Here is a 23,316-nt window from a genome sequence, read left to right as displayed (position 1 = left end):
TAGATAAAGATTCAAGATCCATCAGTGTGCTGTATTCAGGAAACCCATCTCACGTGCAGAGACACACGTAGGCTCAAAATAAAGGGATGAAGGAAGATCTACCAAGCAAATGGAAAACAAAAAAAGGCAGGGGTTACAATCCTAGTCTCTGATAAAACAGACTTTAAACCAACAAAGATCAAAAGAGACAAAGAAGGCCATTACATACTGGTAAAGGGAGTAATTCAACAAGAAGAGCTAACTATCCTAAATATATATGCACCCAATACAGGAGCACCCAGATTCATAAAGCAAGTCCTGAGTGACCTACAAAGAGACTTAGACTCCCACACATTAATAATGGGAGACTTTAACACCCCACTGTCAACATTAGACAGATCAACGAGACAGAAAGTTCACAAGGATACCCAAGAATTGAACTCAGCTCTGCACCAAGCGGACCTAATAGACATCAATAGAACTCTCCACCCCAAATCAACAGAACATACATTTTTTTCAGCACCACACCACACCTATTCCAAAATTGACCACATAGTTGGAAGTAAAGCACTCCTCAGCAAATGTAAAAGAACAGAAATTATAACAAACTGTCTCTCAGACCACAGTGCAATCAAACTAGAACTCAGGACTAAGAAACACTCAAAACCACTCAACTACATGGAAACTGAACAACCTTTTCCTGAATGACTACTGGGTACATAACAAAATGAAGGCAGAAATAAAGATGTTCTTTGAAACCAACGAGAACAAAGACACAACATACCAGAATCTCTGGGACACATTCAAAGGAGTGTGTAGAGGGAAATTCACAGCACTAAATGCCCACAAGAGAAAGCAGGAAAGATCCAAAATTGACACCCTAATGTCACAATTAAAATAACTAGAAAAGCAAGAGCAAACACATTCAAAAGCTAGCAGAAGGCAAGAAATAACTAAAATCAGAGCAGAGCTGAAGGAAATAGAGACACAAAAAACCCTGCAAAAAATTAATGAATCCAGGAGCTGGTTTTTTGAAAAGATCAACAAAATTGATAGACTGCTAGCAAGACTAATAAAGAAGAAAAGAGAGAAGAATCAAATAGATACAATAAAAAATGATAAAGGGGATATCACCACCGATCCCACAGAAATACAAACTACCATCAGAGAATACTACAAACAACTCTACACAAATAAACTAGAAAATCTAGAAGAAATGGATAAATTCCTCAACACATACACCCTTCCAAGACTAAACCAGGAAGAAGTTGAATCTCTGAATAGACCAATAACAAGCTCTGAAATTGTGGCAATAATCAATAGCTTACCAACAAAAAAAAGTCCAGGACCAGATGGATTCACAGCCGAATTCTACCAGAGGTACAAGGAGGAGTTGGTACCATTCCTTCTGAAAGTATTCCAATCAATAGAAAAAGACGGAATCCTTCCTAACTCATTTTATGAGGCCAGCATCATCCTGATACCAAAGCCTGGCAGAGACGCAACCAAAAAAGAGAATTTTCGACCAATATCCCTGATGAACATTGATGCAAAAATCCTCAGTAAAATACTGGCAAACTGAATCCAGCAGCACATCAAAAAGCTTATCCACCACGATCAAGTGGGCTTCATCCCTGGGATGCAAGGCTGCTTCAATATATGCAAATCAATAAATGTAATCCAGCATATAAACAGAACCAAAGACAAAAACCACATGATTATCTCAATAGATGCAGAAAAGGCCTTTCACAAAATTCAACAATCCTTCATGCTAAAAACTCTCAGTAAATTAGGTATTGATGGGAAGTATCTCAAAATAATAAGAGCTATCTATGACAAACCCACAGCCAATATCATACTGAATGGGCAAAAACTGGAAGCATTCCCTTTGAAAACTGGCACAAGACAGGGATGCCCTCTCTCACCACTCCTATTCAACATAGTGTTGGAAGTTCTGGCCAGGGCAATCAGGCAGGAGAAGGAAATAAAGGGCATTTAATTAGGAAAAGAGGAAGTCAAATTGTCCCTGTTTGCAGATGACATGATTGTATATCTAGAAAACCCCACTGTCCCAGCCCAAAATCTCCTTAAGCTGATAAGCAACTTCAGGAAAGTCTCAGGATACAAAATCAATGTACAAAAATCACAAGCATTCTTATATACCAATAACAGACAAACAGAGAGCCAAATCATGAGTGAACTCCCATTCACAATTGCTTCAAAGAGAATAAAATACCTAGGAATCCAACTTACAAGGGATGTGAAGGACCTCTTCAAGGAGAACTACAAACCACTGCTCAAGGAAATAAAAGAGGATACAAACAAATGGAAGAACATTCCATGCTCATGGGTAGGAAGAATCAATATCATGAAAATGGCCATACTGCCCAAGGTAATTTATAGATTCAATGCCATCTCCATCAATCTACCAATGACTTTCTTCACAGAATTGGAAAAACTACTTTAAAGTTCATATGGAACCAAAAAAGAGCCCGCATCGCCAAGTCAATCCTAAGCCAAAAGAACAAAGCCGGAGGCATCATGCTACCTGACTTCAAACTATACTACAAGGCTACAGTAACCAAAACAGCATGGTACTGGTACCAAAACAGAGATATAGATCAATGGAACAAAACGGAGGCCTCAGAAATAATGCCGCATATCTACAATCATCTGATCTTTGACAAACCTGAGAAAAACAAGCAATGGGGAAAGGATTCCCTATTTAATAAATGGTGCTGGGAAAACTGGCTAGCCATATGTAGAAAGCTGAAACTGGATCCCTTCCTTACACCTTATACAAAAATTAATTCAAGATGGATTAAAGACTTACATGTTAGACCTAAAACCATAAAAACCCTAGAAGAAAACCTAGGCAATACCATTCAGGACATAGGCATGGGCAAGGACTTCATGTCTAAAACACCAAAAGCAATGGCAACAAAAGCCAAAATTGACAAATGGGATCTAATTAAACTAAAGAGCTTCTGTACAGCAAAGGAAACTACCATCAAAGTGAACAGGCAACCTACAAAATGGGAGAAAATTTTTGCAATCTACTCATCTGACAAAGGGCTAATATCTAGAATCTACAATGAACTCAAACAAATTTACAAGAAAAAAAAACCCATCAAAAAGTGAGCAGAGTATATTAACAGATCCTTCTCAAAAGAAGACATTTATGCAGCCAAAAGACACATGAAAAAATGCTCATCATTACCGGCCATCAGAGAAATGCAAATCAAAACCACAATGAGATACCATCTCACACCAGTTAGAATGGCGATCATTAAAAAGTCTGGAAACAACAGGTGCTGGAGAGGATGTGGAGAAATAGGAACACTTTTACACTGTTGGTGGGACTGTAAACTAGTTCAACCATTGTGGAAGTCAGTGTGGCAATTCCTCAGGGATCTAGAACTAGAAATACCATTTGATCCAGCCATCCCATTACTGAGTATATACCCAAAGGATTATAAATCATGCTGCTATAAAGACACATGCACATGTATGTTTATTGCGGCACTATTCACAATAGCAAAGACTTGGAACCAACCCAAATGTCCAACAATGATAGACTGGATTAAGAAAATGTGGCACATATACACCATGGAATACTATGCAGCCATAAAAAATGAAGAGTTCATGTGCTTTGTAGGGACACAGATGAAGCTGGAAACCATCATTCTCAGCAAACTATTGCAAGGACAAAAAACCAAACACCGCATGTTCTCACTCATAGGTGGGAATTGAACAATGAGAATACATGGACACAGGAAGGGGAACATCACACTCCGGGGACTGTTGTGGGGTGGGGTGAGGAGGGAGGGATAGCATTAGGAGATATACCTAATGCTAAATGACGAGTTAATGGGTGCAGCACACCAACATGGCACATATATACATATGTAACAAACCTGCACATTGTGCACATGTACCCTAAAACTTAAAGTATAATAATAAAAAAAAAAAAAAAAGAAAAGAAATGGTGGAATCCCCTTCTTCCCTTCCCCAGCACCATCAGGGCACTCATTCCACCACACAGAAATGACACTGACTCACAGTGAAATTAGAAACGTGGGAGTGTTTTCCTTCTCCCAAATGCTCTCTAGTCACATGGAAAATAGTTTCTGTACACTAGAGAAACTTGACAAACCCCACCTTAATTAAATGATGAAGTTTAACATCACCAGTGACATTAAGTAGGCATCCTGACTACCAGATATAATGTTACAAGAAGGGCACTTCAACTCAATGGTATTCTTTCTCAAAACACATAATCCTGGTCTGATCACAATAAGAATAACTGGCTAAGCCTGTACTCCTCATGACTGTCAGGGTCATGAAAGACATCTGGCAGTTCCTCAAATGGATAAGCAGGGAGTTACCAGCAATTCCACTCTTAGGTACATACTCAAGAGAAATGAAAACATAAGTCTACCTGAAAACTTGTACACAAATGTATGTCGAATTGTCATTCATATTAGCCAACAACTAGAAATAATCCAAATGACTATCAACAGATAAATGGATAAAAAATGTAGTCTATTCATACAAGATTTTTCAGCCATTAGAAAGAATGACATTATGACACATGCTACACCATGGATGAACCTTGACTATATACCATAACCAGGTGAAGGAAGCCAAACAATAAAGAACAAATATTGTATGATTCCATTTATATAAAACATCTAAACAGGCAAATACATAGACACAGAAAACATTTGTGATTGCCAAGGCTGAAGCAGGAATTAACTGTATTCAAGCACGACAGGACTTTTTGAGGTAATGGAAATGTTAAAAGCTTAATTATGGTGATGGTAGCACAACTCTACACATTTACTAAAATTCATCAGATTTTACCCTTAAAATGGGTTAATTTCATTGTCTGTAAAGTATATTGCAAGAAAGCTGTTTAAAAATATGGCACTACATATTTTTATGCACTATGCCAGCGAGACAGAACTGTTCACTCCCCTGGAAAGGGGGCTGAAGCCAGGGAGCCAAGTGGTCTAGCTCAGTGGATCCCACTCCCATGGAGCCCAGCAAGCTAAGATCCACTGGCTTGAAATTCTTGCTGCCAGCACAGCAGTCTGAAGTCCACCTGGGATGCTCCAGCTTGGTGGGGGGATGGGTGTCCGTCATTACTGAGGCTTGAGTAGGCGGTTTTCCCCTCACAGCATAAACAAAGACACAGGAAAGTTCGAACTGGGTGGAGCCCACTGCAGCTTGGCAAAGCCGCTGTAGCCAGACCGCCTCTCTAGATTCCTCCTCTCTGGGCAGGGCATCTCTGAAAAAAAGGCAGCAGCCCCAGTCAGGGGCTTATAGATAAAACTCCCATCTCCCTGGGACAGAGCACCTGGGGGAAGGGGTGGCTGTGGGTACAGCTTTGGCAGACTTAAATGTTCCTGCCTGCCAGCTCTGAAAAGAGTAGCAGATCTCCCAGCATAACACTCGAGCTCTGCTAAGGGAGAGACTGCCTCCTCAAGTGGGTCCCTGATCTCCGTGCCTCCTGACTGGGAGAAACCTCCCAGCAGGGGTCAACAGACACCTCATACTGGAGAACTCCAGCTAGCATCTGACGGGTGCCTCTCTGGGATGAAGCTTCCAGAGGAAGGAACAGGCAGCAGTCTTTGCTGTTCTGCAGCCTCCACTGGTGATACCCAGGCAAATGGGGTCCGGAGTGGACTGCCAGCAAACTCCAGCAGACCTGCAGCAGAGGGGCCTGTTAGAAGGAAAACTAACAAACAGAAAGGAATAGTATCAACATCAACAAAAAGGACGTCCACACCAAAACTCCATCCATAGGTCACCAACAACAAAGACCAAAGGTAGATAAATCTGCGAAGATGGGGAGAAACCAGCGCAAAAAGGCTGAAAATTGCAAAAACCAGAATGCCTCTTCTCCTCCAAAGGATCACAACTCCTCGCCAGCGACAGAACAAAACTGGACAGAGAATGCATTTGACGAATTGACAGAAGTAGGCTTCAGAAGGTGGGTAATAACAGACTTCTCCAAGCTAAATGAGCATGTTCTAACTCAATGCAAGGAAGCTACGAACCTTGAAAAAAGGTTAGAGGAATTGCTAACTAGAATAACCAGTTTAGAGAAGAACATAAATGACCTGATGGAGCTGAAAAACACATCACAAGAACTTCGTGAAGCATACACAAGTATCAACAGCTGAATCGATCAAGCGGAAGAAAGGTATCAGGGATTGAAGATCAACTTAATGAAATAAAGCATGAAGACAGGATTAGAGAAAAAAAAATGAAAAGGAACGAACAAAGCCTCCAAGAAATATGGGACGATGTGAAAAGACCAAACCTACATTTGACTGTGTACCTGAAAGTGATGGGGAGAATAGAACCAAGTTGGAAAACACTCTGCAGGATATTATCCAGGAGAACTTCCCCAACCTAGCAAGGCAGGCCAACATTCAAATTCAGGAAATACAGAGAACACCACAAAGATACTCCTCGAGAAGAGCAACCCCAAGACACATAATCGTCAGATTCACCAAAGTTGAAATGAAGGAAAAAATGTTAAGGGCAGCCAGAGAGAAAGGTCGGGTTACCCACAAAGGGAAGCCCATCAGACTAACAGCTGACCCCTTGGCAGAAACTCTACAAGCCAGAAGAGAGTGGGGGCCAATATTCAACATTCTTAAAGAAAAGAATTTTCAACCCAGAATTTCATATCCAGCCAAACTAGGCTTCATAAGTGAGGGAGAAATAAAATACTTTACAGACAAGCAAATGCTGAGAGATTTTGTCACCACCAGGCCTGCCCTACAAGAGCTCCTGAAGGAAGCGCTAAACATGGAAAGGAACAACCGGTACCAGTCACTGCAAAAACATGCCAAATTGTAAAGACCATCGAGGCTAGGAAGAAACTGCATCAATTAATGGGCAAAATAACCAGCTAACATAATGACAGGATCAAATTCACACATGACAATATTAACCTTAAATGTAAACAGGCTAAATGCCTCAATGAAAAGACACAGACCGGAAAATTGGATAAAGAGTTGAGACCCATTGGTGTGCTGTATTCAGGAGACCCATCTCACGTGCAAAGGCACACATAGGCTTGACATAAAGGGAAGGAGGAATATTTACCAAGCAAATGGAAGCAAAAAAAGCAGATGTCAGTTTATTTTTGATGAGTTTAATCTAATTGGCTGCATATTTTGTGACTTATTTATTTATATTTAGTACTACCTTTTCAAGATTTTTTCAGTCAATAAATTTGGACTTTGCACTTCTAACTAGCTTGATACAGCTCCAGACAAAGCTAAGAGTCTAGGTAAGCAGTCAATCTGGTTGTGGACTGTATCAGAAAAATGACTTTAGCAACTTATTTACAGAGGCTATGCTCAGGTTCCCGCATCCATAAAAATTGGTATAATGACTCCCATTCCCCTTTTACTTTGCAGACATCATAAAAATACATAAGATAATTAAAGGAACCCAAATATATGGGAATAAACATATAAACCTGAGGTAGGACTGTTATTATAATGATGATAAACAATAAGCATATTCAAAATCTGAGTAATTAATACAAACTGTCCAAGACCATTTTTAAATACTGCATGCATATGGAAACTTGGAAAGCAAGAAGGAATCACAAGCTGGGCTATTGGGAAAGTTTGAGAGTCCTAATCCTGCCAGAGGCACTGCAGGGTGTAGTCACTTGCAACATTCCTGTCTGACAGCTCCCAGGTTAGTAGATAGATTTGTGTCTTTCCACCAGCCTGTGCTGAAAAAGTCTTCCCTGCTATTTAAAAAGAGGCATGGTTCCACTCACTTCTGGTAGGAGCAAAGGCCAGTGGCCTGATGGGACAAATAACCTTTCCTTCTCTGACCCCAGAAAATATCCATATTAATTGGAATTGAATATTGAAATGTACCACCTTTGCATACGTCTAAAACTTGCAGCCTCTGGCTTCATTATGAGTCAGATGCCAAATGGGAAAGATAGTGGGTGGGTCCTGAAACAAGGCTTTGAGTGTTTTCTGCATCTCTGTGAGCAGCCAGGCTTTCTACTGCTTGTACCATTAAAGTTGAATATAAAACTGTCATTTAAAAGAAAGAGTGCCAGAGCATCTCTTTCCTTCTCCACTGTATTGTGGGTCCATTGACACTTCCATAGAGAAGTTTTCTTCGAAGTCCCCTTTCTGACAAGGTTTCTCTTCCAATTATTTTCTTCTTCTTCAGCTTTGAATTTATTCTTGTTCATACTTATCTCAGTTGCAATTTTTCATTTATCTGCAGGATTATTTGATTAGTGCCTTCCTTGCCAACCGAAGAGCAAATTAGAATAAATCAGGGGCTATATTTATTTTTACTAGGGCTGCCATATTTATCACAGACAAACAAGTAAACAAATAAAATAAAAAATTACAGGACACTCAGCTAAATTTGAATTTCAGATAAACACAGAATAATTTTTAGTATAAGAATGTTGTTTATCTAAAATTCAAATTTAACTAGGAATCCTGTATTTTATCCTGCAACATTTTTAGTCACAGTTTACCTTCAGGGCTTATCATAGTATTAAGAACATTGTAAGAGTTCAATTAAAATGTCTTGAATGGATGAATGCCAGATTGCAGGGAGGAAGGAAAGTATCATAACATTTTAGACAGTTGCAAATACATAAGATGGCATACTTGTATACTTATAATCCATTTCCAAAAACACTTCCTTAAAGTAAATTTTCAAAAGCCAGGAACAACCCATAGAGCTCACAGATAAAACTTTTACAGAGTAGTAGTCAGTAAAAATGTCACACCACAATTCCACCATCAACATATTTTCGATTCTCCTGATATCTATACAGAAAAGGTAACGAAAATCATATACACATCACATAATTAACTAAAAACCAAATTTGAACCAAAAAGACTCTCTTCATTTTTTACAGCATTGATTGAAATACAGTAGGCAAAACTTATAAAATATGTAGTTGTAAGTAGAAACATTCACTAGAGATCCAGGGGTGTAGAAATAGCCAGGAAAACTGGCAAATAACCCTCATAAGGTTTTGAGCGTACCTCAGATATGGTTCTTTGTCATCATTGTTATAATTGTTTGACCTAATTGCCATCTATAAATTAAAAAGCAGATTATTGTCTTCTCAGACCCATTTCATGTTTCTCTTTTCTTTCATTAATTTCAACAAATACTGAATGTCTATTGTGTGTAAGACAATGTCTAAAACAAAATAAAAATCTGTGTAAATGTGAAAAAAAAAATATGGTACTGACCTGGTCTTTTGTTGTACCACAGTAATGACCAAACGTTTTCATACAAAAGAATTGATGCATATGTTTTATATAAAAATGAATGCATATAGGGCCGGGCGTGGTGGCTGACACCTGTAATCCCAGCACTTTGGGAGGTCAAGGCAGGCGGATTATGAGCTCAAGAGATCGAGACCATCCTGGCCAACATGGTGAAACCCTGACTATACTAAAAATACAAAAAATTAGCTGGGCGTGGTGGTGCGTGCCTGCAGTCCCAGCTACTTGGGAGGCTGAGGCAGGAGAATCGCTTGAACCCAGGAGGCAGAGGTTGCAGTGAGCCGAGATCACACCACTGCACTCCAGCCTAGCAACAAAGCGATACTCCGTCTAAAAAAAAAAAAGAATGCATATAAAAGAGTGCCTGTGTCCTAGCCCTGCTGCCTCTGTCCTGTAACTCCAAGCAATGATCATTCCTCTTCCCCCTTCCCCTCATCGCTACATCAGGTTGTGCTTGTGCACAAAATTTGATTGCATCTGATCACTTCCACGTCTTCCAATTGTGGCAATGGCATGACAGCAGGTCCATGATGGAGTCCAGGACCCACCCTATGTGATAGGATGTCGGCATTAACTAATTTCTTCAGTCCTCTGTGGCCGACCTATTGGGGAGTCTAAATGGCACAACTATGTGTGCCACTATGTCAATACATATCAAAGGGTACACACCACTTACATAAACAATTTCCCTTGTAGAAATTCATCTTCAGAATGTAGTGAAGAATGTTGATAAGCATCTGGTTATAAGGACTGCCATCCTGATAATTCTCTTTTGTCACTTCTGAGCCTGAATTTGAGAGACCAAATGAGACACAAACCCACGAAAGGGCAGAGGGAAATGTGGTTGTCAGCACACACATATACACACACACACACACTCACACAAACTGAGACATTTATCATGTTGTGTTATATTTCTCCTAAGACAGCTTGCTGGACTCAAGGAAGACACATTCAACTCACTAGCGCAAATAGCCACAGGAACTGTGCCCGTAACTGTGCCCTTCAGCAGTGCACAGACTCTGAAAAGATGCCATCCACACAGTGTAGATAATAGGAAATATCAGGACAGTCTGAATAACAAGAAGTTGTGAAAATTGATTATGTTACATCCATAGGATGGAATTCCAGAAGGCAACAAAAACGAGTTATAATGAAAGTAATGATGAGAGATGACTTCTTGTGCACCAAATTAATGATTCTCATTATTTCTAATGTGTGGAGAAACAGGTACTTTCATACTGTGATATAGGTAACATAAATTAGTAATAGTATTTTGAGTTCATTATTAATATAAAATGTTATTGTTCAAAGGGTTTTAAAATGAAACTTTTAGGAACTTATTATAAATAAATGCTTACAAACATATTTGCATATACATGAGCATGGCGTTAAGTACATTATTTTTGGTCATAGAAATGGTAAGGGAACTAAATTTTCATTGCTATAATACTAGTGAAATAAATTTGAGGGTATCCACACAATGAAATACACAGTCCAAAAAAAAAAAAAGTGAGATTTTGTGTTTAAGTATTTTAAAATGTTATCACAGACGTATGTTTCCATGAAAAGATGGTTATAATAAGGGCAAACTTGGGTTACGAAGATGATAAAAGATCTGCATCCATTTTAGCTTACCCAGGTCTCCAGCTATTTATCCATATGTCTCAAAGCATTTAAAAATATATATTTATTATTCTGACATAGTTTTCTCTTCCACATAGTAAAAAGCTCCATTTTTTAAATGGAGGCTGTCAGTATTCCTATACACTGGGAATGCCCAATTTTCCACTCAGACTTCTAGAAAACTCTGTAGGGCGGGCTTGGGCCACAACTCCTCCCTCCCACTTTCCTACTGTGATGTTCAAGCTGCATGCAGTTCAGGCTTCAGTCACGAGGGGGCACCACCGTACCACCATTGTCAAACTTCTCCACAGACGTGTTTGCATGGAGCAAAAAAAAATTCCTCACTTAAAACCTGGCGTATGAATTTACATATAGAATGACTCTAATTCTGTCAGAATAAAACTGATAAGTGTAAAAGAAGACAGTAAAATCCTCTACTCTGGGGCATCCATAAGATGAAACATGAGATACCTCTAGTGCACACTGGCAGCCCGTGACAGGCAGAATTATTGTAATTTGGTATATTTTTGAAAGCTTAGTGACTATGTATATTGCATTTTATGTGAATTATCTGTTCATATCTTTTGATGATTTTTCTACTCATTATTAAGACTTCTTCCATATCAAGGATATTATGTATTAACCATTCGAAATACTAAATATAGATAGCAAATAAACATGAACTAGTGAAAGACTATACAATTTCAGTGTTTAAAAGCAATACAACAGAATTGAACACAAATGAGCAAAGACATCAATCATATCAATAATAATAAATTGGCTTAACTCATCTATTAAAAGAAAAGTATTTCAGATTGCCTATTGAAGAAAAATCCAAAGCTGTGTTTTCCAAGTGATACATGTAAAACAAATATATTCATATAGGTTAAAAATGTAAGGATAAATATACACTAGGCAGTTGACAATATAAAGAAAGTAAGGGTTACAGTCTTGATAATTAAAAGAAAAAAACTGAGACCAAAATGGATTTAAAGAGACAAAAAAACAGTTGATAAAGTCAAAGGCTACAATTCACGAGGAAGATGGGAGCTACTAATACTTATATATGCAGTCATGTGGTAAAAATATTGATAGAGCAAAAACTACAGTAGTGCAAAGAGAAGTAGGAAGAAGCACACCGTTTAATAATAGAAATTCTACCACATTTCCTATAATCCAAAAACGTTCAGGTGGAGAAAAATTTAACAACTGTAGAGAAGACTTAAGCAACATAATTCCAAGGATAGATCTTACAGATACACTTATTCTAAATTGTGAAGCCTAATATTAGGCAACACACCTACTTTTCATATAAACATGGATCATTCATGAAAATTGATTCTATCTGAGGCTATTAAACAAAACTTGCACCCAAATGGAAATAGATTAAAATTGCAGAATTTGGTGCATATAATCATAATGAAAACAGAGCATGTACAAATTTAGCTAGAGTAGCTATCAGAGACTATTTTAAAGCATTAAATACCTATATCAATAAAAATGAAAATGAGTTAAACATTCAATTCAGAAAGTCTGATAAAGAACCACAATGTAAACTAAAAGAATGCAGACAAAAAGAATACTTAATGGTAAAATTAGAAGTGAATGTGTAAAGAAATAACATCTCAGCACAGTTGGGATGAGAAGGAAGCAAACATTGGTGCTGTGAATAATGTGTCAAAAACTGTGCTGGGATCTGGAGGAGGGTTTCCCCTTGAACTCCTCACAATGCTCTCTTGAGTATAAGAATCAAGTTTGTGTGTGTGTGTACATATAGACATACAATGTTAAATTAGCTAGTTGGAGGACAAGAACACCTATAGTATTAATGTGTGTGTGTGGTTGTATGAAGACAAATATGCAAAAGAATACTATATTTTGTCTAGGGACGCTCTCACATGTAGTAAAGTAATAAAAAAAAAGTGGAATAAATACGGCATTCTGGATATTGATTATTTCTAGGAGTCAAGAAAGGGTCACGGAGGAGTAAAGTTTTTCTTAACCTGGATTAATTTTATAGTTCTCTATACTCTTTATCTGAAATATTTCATAAGTAGCAGGGGTTTTAAGGGATATAGTGTTTTTTTTCATAAGTATAATCCATACTCAGCAAAGGCTTAATATTGAGCCAAGTGGAGAAGTTAAAAATACCAGTCCCATCATAGACTGGGAGCAGTGGCTCACGCCTGTAATCCCAGCACTTAGGGAGGCTGAGGCAGGTGGATCACTTGAAGCCAGGAGTTCGAGACCACCAGCCTGGCCAATACAGCAAAACCTGTCTGTACTAAAAATACAAAAAAAAAAAAAATTAGCTGAGTGGTTAATATGTTACATGTATGCCATTTCCAATCAGCTGCATTGTTTAAGAATTGAGGCTGATCAACTGGTAAAGGGTTCATTGGGAAGCAAATTTAGGGCAAGGCACGGTGGCTCCTGCCTGTGATCACAGAACTTTGGGGGGCCGAGGTGGGAGGATTCCTTGAGCCCGGGAGTTCGAGATGAGCCTGAACAACATAGTGAGATTCCATCTCTACCAAAAAAAAAAAATTAAAAATTGGGTAGAAGTGGTGGCACACGGCTGTAGTCCCAGCTACTCAGGATGTCAGGTGTCTCACACCTGTAATCCCATCTACTCGGAAGGCTGAGGCAGGAGAATCAACTGAACCCGGGAGGCAGAAGCTGCTGTGATCCGAGATCACGCCACTGTACTCCAGCCTGCGTAACACAGCAAGACTCTGTGTCAAAAAAAATAAAATAAAATTAATTCTATCATGGTTGAAATTAACATTGGGCTATGTTCTTTGGGATTTGTGTATACATGTATGCACATGCACACTGTACATGCATTACATATACAACTCATATAATAATTAAAATACCATATGTATAGTTTAGTACACTGTATTTTTTGTTATTTTAGTTTTCCTTTTACCTTAAGTACTAACATGTGGATGAGGCATTCTGGTTAAATTACAAGGTAAAAGATATGATACAACTTTGCTTTTTTTTTTTTTTTTTTTAAAGGTTCTTGCTCTATCACCCACGCTGTAGTACAGTGGTGTGATCACAGCTCACTGCAGACTTGACTTCCTGGGCCCAAGCAGTCCTCCCACCTCAGCATCCTGAGTAGCTGGGACTACAGCCGTGTGCCACCACTCCTGCCTAATTTTAAAAAATTTTTTGTAGAGATGGGATCTCACTATGTTGTTCAGGCTCATCTTGAACTCCCGGGCTCAAGGAATCCTCTCACCTCGGCCTCCCAAAGTTCTGTGATCACAGGGAAGAGCCACCATGCCTTGCCCCAAATTTGCTTCCCAATGAACCCTTTACCAGTTGATCCGGCCTCAATTCTTAAACAATGCATCTGATTGGAAATGGCATACAGGTAACATACTGAATAATATGATATGTTTGGGTCTGCTCATGAGTATAGACTTCCTTTAATCTATGTATCACTGTCCAACAGTTAATTTATTATAGGTTCATGAAACATAATACCTGGCCATGTATTCCTGCTCCTATTATTCACCCTTTTGATAGTTAAAATGAATAATAAAATATGCTAACAATTATAAGGTATATGGTATTAATAGATTAATTGCTTACTATAGATCATACAACCAAAAAATGATGGTTCCCAGGGTCAAATTCAGAAACTTCTCACCCCAAAACCCACACCTCTAATCACTGTTTCTACACTGTTTCTACACTGAGTGCTCCTCTGCGTTTGGGCTGAGGCCAACAAAGGGAAGGGGCTTTCTCAAAGACCTGTGGTCAGTTGATGGGTTTTGCAGCTGGGGTACAAGGTTAATGATTCTCATCTTCAGTCCAGCTGGCCCATTAATATTCCTGGCTCTTCTGTACTATTTCTTCTTGGGGCTCAATAAGAAATTCCAGAGGGATCATGGTGGATGGGAGGCAAGACTAGATTGTAGCTCCCACGTGGACAGACAGAGCAGTGTGTGGAGACTCGCATCGTGTACTTTTGCTCCAGAACTACTGCAGAAATAAACAAGGAAAGCTGAGAGAACGCAAAGACCTTCTGAAAGAAGGAGATTGTTCCTGCAGGACCCAGGAGACACCCCAAATACTGTGAGTGCCCAAGCTATGGAAGTGGGAAAGGGGGATCATCCACCCCCGAACACACACCCTCACTGGGGAACCTGAAAGACTAGACCATGGAAAAAGATTCTGACCTCACCTGGAGCTGAGTCAATTCAGAAAGCCGAGCGAAATACAGGGGTAGAGGAAGCAGGAGAAAAAACCCTGTGGGCTCCCTGGGTCCCCTAGGAAGCTATTTCTGCCTTGTCTCACAGAAGTCCTTGGGGAGGGCTACCAGAGCTACTGGGAAAAGACCACAGGGAGAAGGAAACCTCCAGTTGAACTCCAGTTGAACTTTGTAACAATTCCAACCGAATGTGAAGTCTCCTGGCCAGAACTCAGGGGAAGGCATGAATCTGGTGTACAGATGCCACAGGAAAGGAGGCATGAAAGCCCAGCTTGCTTTCGTACCTGGGAGGCTGGTAGCCTGGGGCAAGTTCTCAGCCCTGCTCACCCACTGCCTGGAAACACACTTGGTGCTGCTGGGGAACCACGGTGGGAGTGAGACCAGCCTCTTGGGTTGCATGGGAGCTGGGCGAGGCCTGTGACTGTCAGCTTTCCCCTGCTTCCCTGACAACCTGCAAGACACAGCAGAGGCAGCCATAATCCTCCTGGGAATTTAACTCCATTGACCTAGGAACCACATTCCCATCCCCCACAGCAGCTGCAAGAACAGCCTAAGGGGAGTCTGAGCTCAGACACGCCTAGCCCTGCCCCCACCTGATGGTCCTTCCCTTCCCACACTGGTAGCTGAAGACAAAGGGCATATACTCTTGGGAATTCTAGGGCCCTACCCACCTGATCCTCCCTATACTACCACAGCTGATGCTCTCTTCAAAGCACCACCTCCTGGCAGGAGGCCAACCAGCAAAAAATAGCGCATTAAACAACCAAAACCAAGGACCCTCACAGAATCCATTTTAGCCCCCTGCCACCTCCACTGGAGCAGGTGCTGGTATCCACAGCTGAGAGACCTGCAGATGGTTCACATCACAGGACTCTGTGCAGACAACCCCTGGTTCCAGCCTGAACCTGCTAGGTGGCTAGATGCCTAGATGCCCAAGAGAGATAACAATCGCTACAGCTCAGCTCTCAGGAAGCCATATCCCTAGGAAAAGGGAGAGTACTACATCAAGAGAACACCCCAGGGGACGAAAGAATCTGAACAACAGCCTTGAGCCCTAGACCTTCCCTCTGACAGAGCCTACCTAAATGAGAAGGAACCAGAAAAACAATTATAGTAATATGACAAAAGAAGGTTCTTTAACAACCCCCAAAAATCACACTAGCTCACCAGCAATGGATCCATACCAAGAAGAAATCCCTGATTTACCTGAAAAAGAATTCAGAAGGTCAGTTTTTAAGCTAATCAAAGATTCACCAGAGAAAGGTGAAGTCCAATTTAAGGAAATCAAAAAAGTGATACAAGAAATGAGGGAAAAAATCTTCAGTGAAATAGATAGCATAAATAAAAAACAATCAAAAGGAAATTATTTCAGGAAATAATGGACGCACTTAGAGAAATGCAAAATGCTCTGAAAATTCTCAGTAACAGAATTGAACAAGCAGAAGAAAGAACTTCAGAATGCAAAGACAAGGTTTTCGAATTAACCCAATCCAACAAAAACAAAGAAAAAATAATTTAAAAAATGAACAAAGTCTCCAAGAAGTCTGGGATTATGTTAAACAACTAAACCTAAGAATAATCCATGTTCCTGAGGAAGAAGAGAAATCTAAAAGTTTGGAAAACAGATTTGGGGGAATAATTGAGGAAAACTTCCCAAGCCTTACTAGAAACTTAGACATCCAAATACAAGAAGCTCAAAGAACACCTGGGAAATTCATTGCAAAAAGATCATCGCCTAGGCACACTGGCCTCATGTTATCTAAAATTAAGATGAAGGAAAGAATCTTAAGAGCTGTGAGGCAAAAGCGTCAGGTAACCTATAAAGGAAAACCTATCAGATTAACAGCAGATTTCTCAGCAGAAACCCTACAAGCTAGAAGGGATTAGGGTCCTATCTTCAGCCTCCTTAAACAAAATAATTATCAGCCAAGAATTTTGTATCCAGTGAAACTAAGCTTCATAAATGAAAGAAAGATACAGTCTTTTTCAGATGAACAAATGCTGAGAGAATTTGTAGTGCTACAAGAACTGCTAAAAGGCGCTCTAAATCTTGAAACAAATCCTGGAAACACATCAAAACAGAACCTCTTTAAAGCATAAATCTCACAGGACCTATAAAACAAAAATACAATTTAAAAAAAAACACAATGTATACAGGAAAAAAAATAGCACGATGAATGGAATAGTACCTCACATCTTAATACTAATCTTGAATATAAATGGCCTAAATGCTTCACTTAAAAGATACAGAATTGCAGAATGGATAAGAATTCACCAACCAACTATCTGCTGCCTTCAAGAGACCAACCTAACACGTAAGGACTCATATAAACTTAAGGTAAAGGGGTGGAAAAAGACATTCCACACAAATGGAGACCAAAAGTGAGCAGGAGTAGCTATCCTTATATCAGACAAAAAAACTTTAAAGTAACAGCAGTTACAAAAGACAAAGCGGGACAATATGTAACTATAAAAGGCCTTGTCTAACAGGAAACTATCACAATCCTAAGTATATATGCACCTAACACTGGAGCTCCCAAATTTATAAAACAATTACTACTACACCTTAGAAATGAGATAGACAGCAACACAATAATAGTGGGGGACTTCAATACTCCATTGATAGCACTAGACAGGTCATCAAGACAGAAAGTCAACAAACAGTGGATTGAAACTATACCCTAGAACAAATGGACTTAACATATATTTACAGAACATTCCATTTAACAACCACAGAATATACATTCTATTTAACAGAGAATTTGACACTACCAAGCCAGCACTACAAGAACTGCTAAAAGGAGCTCTAAATCTTGAAACAAATCCTGGAAACACATCAAAACAGAACCTCTTTAAAGCATAAATCTCACAGGACCTATAAAACAAAAATACAATTTAAAAAAACACAAGGTAGACCAAGATAAACTCCAAGATAGACCATATGATACACCACAAAATGAGCCTCAATAAATTTAAGAAAATTGAAATTATAACAAGTACTCTCTCAGACCACAGTGGAATAAAACTGAAAATCAACTCCAAAAGGAACCTTCAAAACCATGCAAATACATGGAAATTAAATAACCTGTTCCTGAATGATCATTGGGTCAAAAATGAAATCAAGATGGAAATTTAAGAATTCTTCAAAGTGAACGACAATAGTGACATAGCCTATCAAAACCTCTGGGATACAGCAGAGGTGGTGCTAAGAGGAAAGTTCATAGCCCTAAACACCTAGGTCAAAAAGTCTGAAAGAGCACAAACAGACAATCTAAGGTCACAGCTCCAGGAATTTGAGAAACAAGAATAAACCAACCCCAAACCCAGCAGAAGAAAGGAAATAACCAAGATTAGCGCAGAACTAAATAAAATTAAAACTAAGAAAAACAATACAAAAGATAAATGAAACAAAAAGCTGGTTCTTTGAAAAGATAAATAAAATTGATAGACCATTAGCAAGATTAACCAAGAAAAGAAGAGAGAAAATCCAAACAAGCTCAATTAGAAACAAAACAGGAGATACTACAAGTGACACCACAGAAATATAAAAGGTCATTGAAGGCTACTATGAACACCTTTACGCAAATAAACTAGATAACCAAGGGGAGATGGATAAATTCCTGGAAATATACAACCCTCCTAGATTAAACCAGGAAGATATAGAATCTCTGAACAGACCAATAACAAGCAGCGAGATTGAAATGGTAATTTAAAAATTGCCAACAAAAAAAGTCCAAGACCAGATGGATTCACAGCTGAATTCTATCAGACATTCAAAGAAGAATTGGTACCAATCCTATTGCCACTATTCTAAAAAACAGAGAAAGAGGGAATCCTCCCTAAATCATTCTGTGAAGCCAGTATCACCTTAATACCAAAACCAGGGAAGGACATAACAAAAAAGAAAACTACAGATCAATATCCCTGATGAACACAGATGTAAAAATCCTTGGCCAGGCGTGATGGCTCATGCCTGTAATCCCAGCACTTTGGGAGGCCAAGGCAGGTGGATCACTTGAGGTCAGGTGTTCGAGACCAGCCTGGCCTACATATGGTGAAACCCTGTCTCTACTAAAAATACAAAAATTAGCCAGGTGTGGTGGCACGCACTTGTAATCCCAGCTACTTGGGAGGCTGAGGTGGGACTGCTTGAACCTGGGAGGTGGAGGCTGGAGCGAGCTGAGATCACACCACTGCACTCCAGCCTGGGCAACAGAGTGAGACTCCATCTCAAAAAAAAAAAAAAAAAAAAAAAAAAAAAAAACCTCAACAAAATACTAGCGAACTGAATCCAACAACATATCAAAAAGAAAATCCACCATGATCAAAAATCACATGACCATCTCAACAGACACAGAAAAAGCATTTGACAAAATCCAGCATCCCTTTATGATTAAAACTCTCAGAAAAACTGGCATACAAGGGACATAACTCAATGTAATAAAAACAATCTATGACAAACCCACAGCCAACATAATACTGAATGGGGAAAAGTTGAAAGCATTCCCTCTGAGAACTGGAACAAGACAAGGATGTCCACTCTCACCACTCCCATTCAACATAGTAGTAGAAGTCCTAACCGGAGAAATCATACAAGAGAAAGAAATAAAGGGGATCCACATGGGTAAAGAGGAAGTCAAACTGTCGCTGTTTGCTGATATTATTGCATACCTAAAAAACCCTAAAGACTACTCCAAAAAGCTCCTAGAACTGATAAACTAATTCAGCAAAGTTTCCAGATACAAAACTAATGTACAGAAATCAGTAGCACTCCTATACACCAACAGCAACCAAGCTGAGAATCAAATTAAGAACTCCTTTTATAATAGCTGCAAAAAAATAAAATAAAATACTTAGGAATACACCTAACCAAGGAGGTGAAAGACCTCTACAAGGAAAACTACAGAACACTGCTGAAAGAAATTATAGACGACACAAACAAATGGATACACATCCTATGCTCATGGATGAGTACAATCAATATTGTGAAAATGACCATACTGTCAAAAGCAATCTACAAATTCAATGCAATTCCCATCAAAATACCACCATCATTCTTCACGGAACTAGAAAAAACAATCCTAAAATTCACATGGAACCAAAAAAGAGCCTGTATAACCAAAGCAAGACTAGGCAAAAAGAACAAATCTGGAGGCATCACATTACCTTATTTCAAACTATACTATAAGGCCAGAGTCACCAAAACAGCATGGTACTGGTATAAAAATAGGCACATAGACTATATATAAAACATTTATATATATAAAACAGAATAGAGAACCCAGAAACAAAGCCAAATACTTAGAGCCAACTGATCTTCGACAAAGCAAACAAAAACTTCAAGTAGGGAAAGCACACCCTATTCAACAAATGGTGCTGGGATAATTGGCAAGCCACATGTAGAACGATGAAACTGGATCGTCATCTGTCATCTTATAAAAAATCAACTAGAGATGGATGAAAAACTTAAATCTAAGACCTGAAACTACAAAAATTCTAGAAGGTAACATCAGAAAAACCATTCTAGGCATTGGCTTGGGCAAGGATTTCATGATAAGAAACCGAAAGCAAATGCAATAAAAACAAAGATGAACTGCTGGGACTTAATTAAACTAAAGAGCTTTTGCATGGCAAAAGGAACAGTCAGCAGAGTAAACAGACAACTCACAGAGTGGGACAAAACCTTCACAATCTATACATCTGATAAAGGACTAATATCCACAACCTAAAACAAACTCAAACAAATTAACAAGAAAAAAAACCAACAATCCCATCAGAAAGTGGGCCTAGGACATGAATAGACAATTCTTAAAAGAAGATATACAAATGGCCAACAAACATGAAGAAAAGCTCAACGTCACTAATGATCAGGGAAATACAAATAAAAACCAAAATGCAATATCACCATACTCCTGCAAGAATGGCCATAATAAAAAAATTGAAAAAAAATAGATGTTGGTATAGATGCAGTGAAAAAGGAACCCTTCTACACTGCTGGTAGGAATGTAAACTAGTACAACCACTATGGAAAACAGTGTGAAGATTTCTTAAAGAACTAAAAGTAGAACCACCATTTGATCCAGCAATCCCACTACTGGGTATCTACCCAGAGAAAAATAAGTCATTATACAAAAAAGATACTTGTACCCACACATTTATAGCAGTACAATTTGCAATTGCAAAAATGTGGAACCAACCCAAATGCCCATCAATCAATGAGTGGATAAGGAAACTGTGGTATATATCGATATATGTGATGGAATACTACTCAGCCATAAAAAGGAATGAATTAATGCCATTTCCAGCAACCTGTATGGGATTGGAGACTATTATTGTTAGTGAAGTAACTCAGGAATGTAAAACCAAACATCATATGTTCTCACTCATAAGTGCTGTAATCCCAGCACTTTGGGAGGCCAAGGCAGGTGGATCACTTGAGGTCAGGTGTTCGAGACCAGCCTGGCCTACATGGTGAAACCCTGTCTCTACTAAAAATACAAAAATTAGCCAGGTGTGGTGGCACGCACTTGTAATCCCAGCTACTTGGGAGGTGGGACTGCTTGAACCTGGGAGGTGGAGGCTGGAGCGAGCTGAGATCACACCACTGCACTGAGATCACACCACTGCACTCCAGCTAGGATGCAAAGAATGACACAATGGAATTTGGGGACTCGGGGAAAGGGTAGGATGGAGGAGAGGGATAAAAGTCTACAAGTCAGGTTCAGTGTATACTGCTTAGGTGACGGTTGCACCAAAATCTCACAAAATACCACTAAAGAACTTACTCATGTAACCAAATACCACCTGTTCCCCAAAAACCTGTGGAAATTAAAAAAAAAAGTAAACAAATAGTATTGTACAAATACAAAATAAATGAAAAGGAAAATAAAATAAAATAAAAAAAAGAAAGAAATTCCTTTACCCATGTCACCCTAGAAAGAAAGAAAGAAACCAAAAATCATGTGGAATAAAAGGAATGAAAAGACCTCAGGTCACTTTCTGCTGCTACATTTCCAGATACACTCTGTTTCAAATCTTCTATTTTATTACAGGTAGGTATTTTATCTTGGTACCAGCAATCTTTCTTCTAAGAATCTATCCCAAAAACACAATGAAAAAAAAACCAAATGGCATAAACACAAGGCCATTACTGGCAGAACAAATCATAACAACAGGAGACTAGAAATAAAACAAATGTCCACCAATAAGTGGTTTACTGAATAATCTAAGGTATATCTATATCCTAGAATACTATGTAGCAATAAAAAGCAAGGACTCCTTCTCTATACTGCTATGTATTGATCTCTAGAATATATTCTTAAGTGGAAAAAATGAGGTGCAGAAATATGTCTGAGCTGTTGCTGTTTGTCATGGTAGACACTAGCCACACGTGGCTATTTAAATTTAGGTTGATTAAATTTAGATGAAATTAATAATTCAGTTCTTCAGTTACAATCACCACATTTTGGGTGTTCAATAACCACAGGGACCTAGTGGCTACTGTGGTGAACAGTGTAGACAGAGACTCTTTTTATCTCTGCAGAAATCATATTGGACTCCACTGAAGTAGAGTAGCCTAGTTTCAAACCATAAAATAGGAGAAAATAATGTATTTGCTTATAATTTTAAAATTAGAAGGTCAAAACAAACATTGATAAAAATGATTATGCATAAAGGGATAGAAGAGCAGCCCAGGATTAAAGACAATCATGTGTATTATCTCAAAATATAATACATATTTAATGGTTTTAAGCACTGAAAAGGATAAGTAATAATGACCAACCCAATAGTAATGGGCAACTCTAGTACCAAGAACGAGACCTCTAAAACATTTCCCACTAAAAAGAACCAGACTCCTTTGGAAAAAATGTCTGACTCCAGGTCTAGGGTAGGAATGGTACCAGAGGAGTCTAGACCAAACTAACATACTCAAAACCATGTCAAGAATAAGTTGAGCTAAAGAAGCTTCCATTCACAAAGACAGAAAAATCTGAACATCAATAAAAGTACTGCAATAGGTTAAAACACATCAAATAGAGAAACATCTAGAACTTATGAAAACACTTTAAAATAATAATAGAATAGAACAAAAGAAAACAAAACAAAATCAACTCATTGCTCCCCTTTGAAGTACCCTAGGAGAACAACCCATTATTTTGAAAAGTAGAA

At 38.8% G+C, this 23,316-nt stretch overlaps 1 protein-coding gene across 20 annotated transcripts in view; it reads right to left on the bottom strand.

Moving 5' to 3' along the window:
• The window catches only part of GPRASP1 (G protein-coupled receptor associated sorting protein 1), a 315,299-nt gene that overhangs the window by 30,572 nt on the left and 261,411 nt on the right, over positions 1 to 23,316 (bottom strand). Inside the window, exon 18 of one of the 20 annotated variants that reach the window (XM_063721215.1) lies at positions 9,970 to 10,080. The exons of the other annotated variants lie outside the window; for them this stretch is intronic. The gene's annotated coding sequence lies outside the window, so the exon portion shown is untranslated. The remainder of the gene's footprint in view (positions 1 to 9,969; positions 10,081 to 23,316) is intronic. 20 annotated transcript variants of the gene reach the window in all.

This window comes from Pongo abelii, chromosome X (assembly GCF_028885655.2).
Source record: "Pongo abelii isolate AG06213 chromosome X, NHGRI_mPonAbe1-v2.0_pri, whole genome shotgun sequence".
In the NCBI taxonomy this organism is placed as follows: domain Eukaryota; kingdom Metazoa; phylum Chordata; class Mammalia; order Primates; family Hominidae; genus Pongo; species Pongo abelii.
Note: the sequence above shows the minus strand (reverse complement) of the source record. Positions and strands in the feature narration are given on the sequence as shown.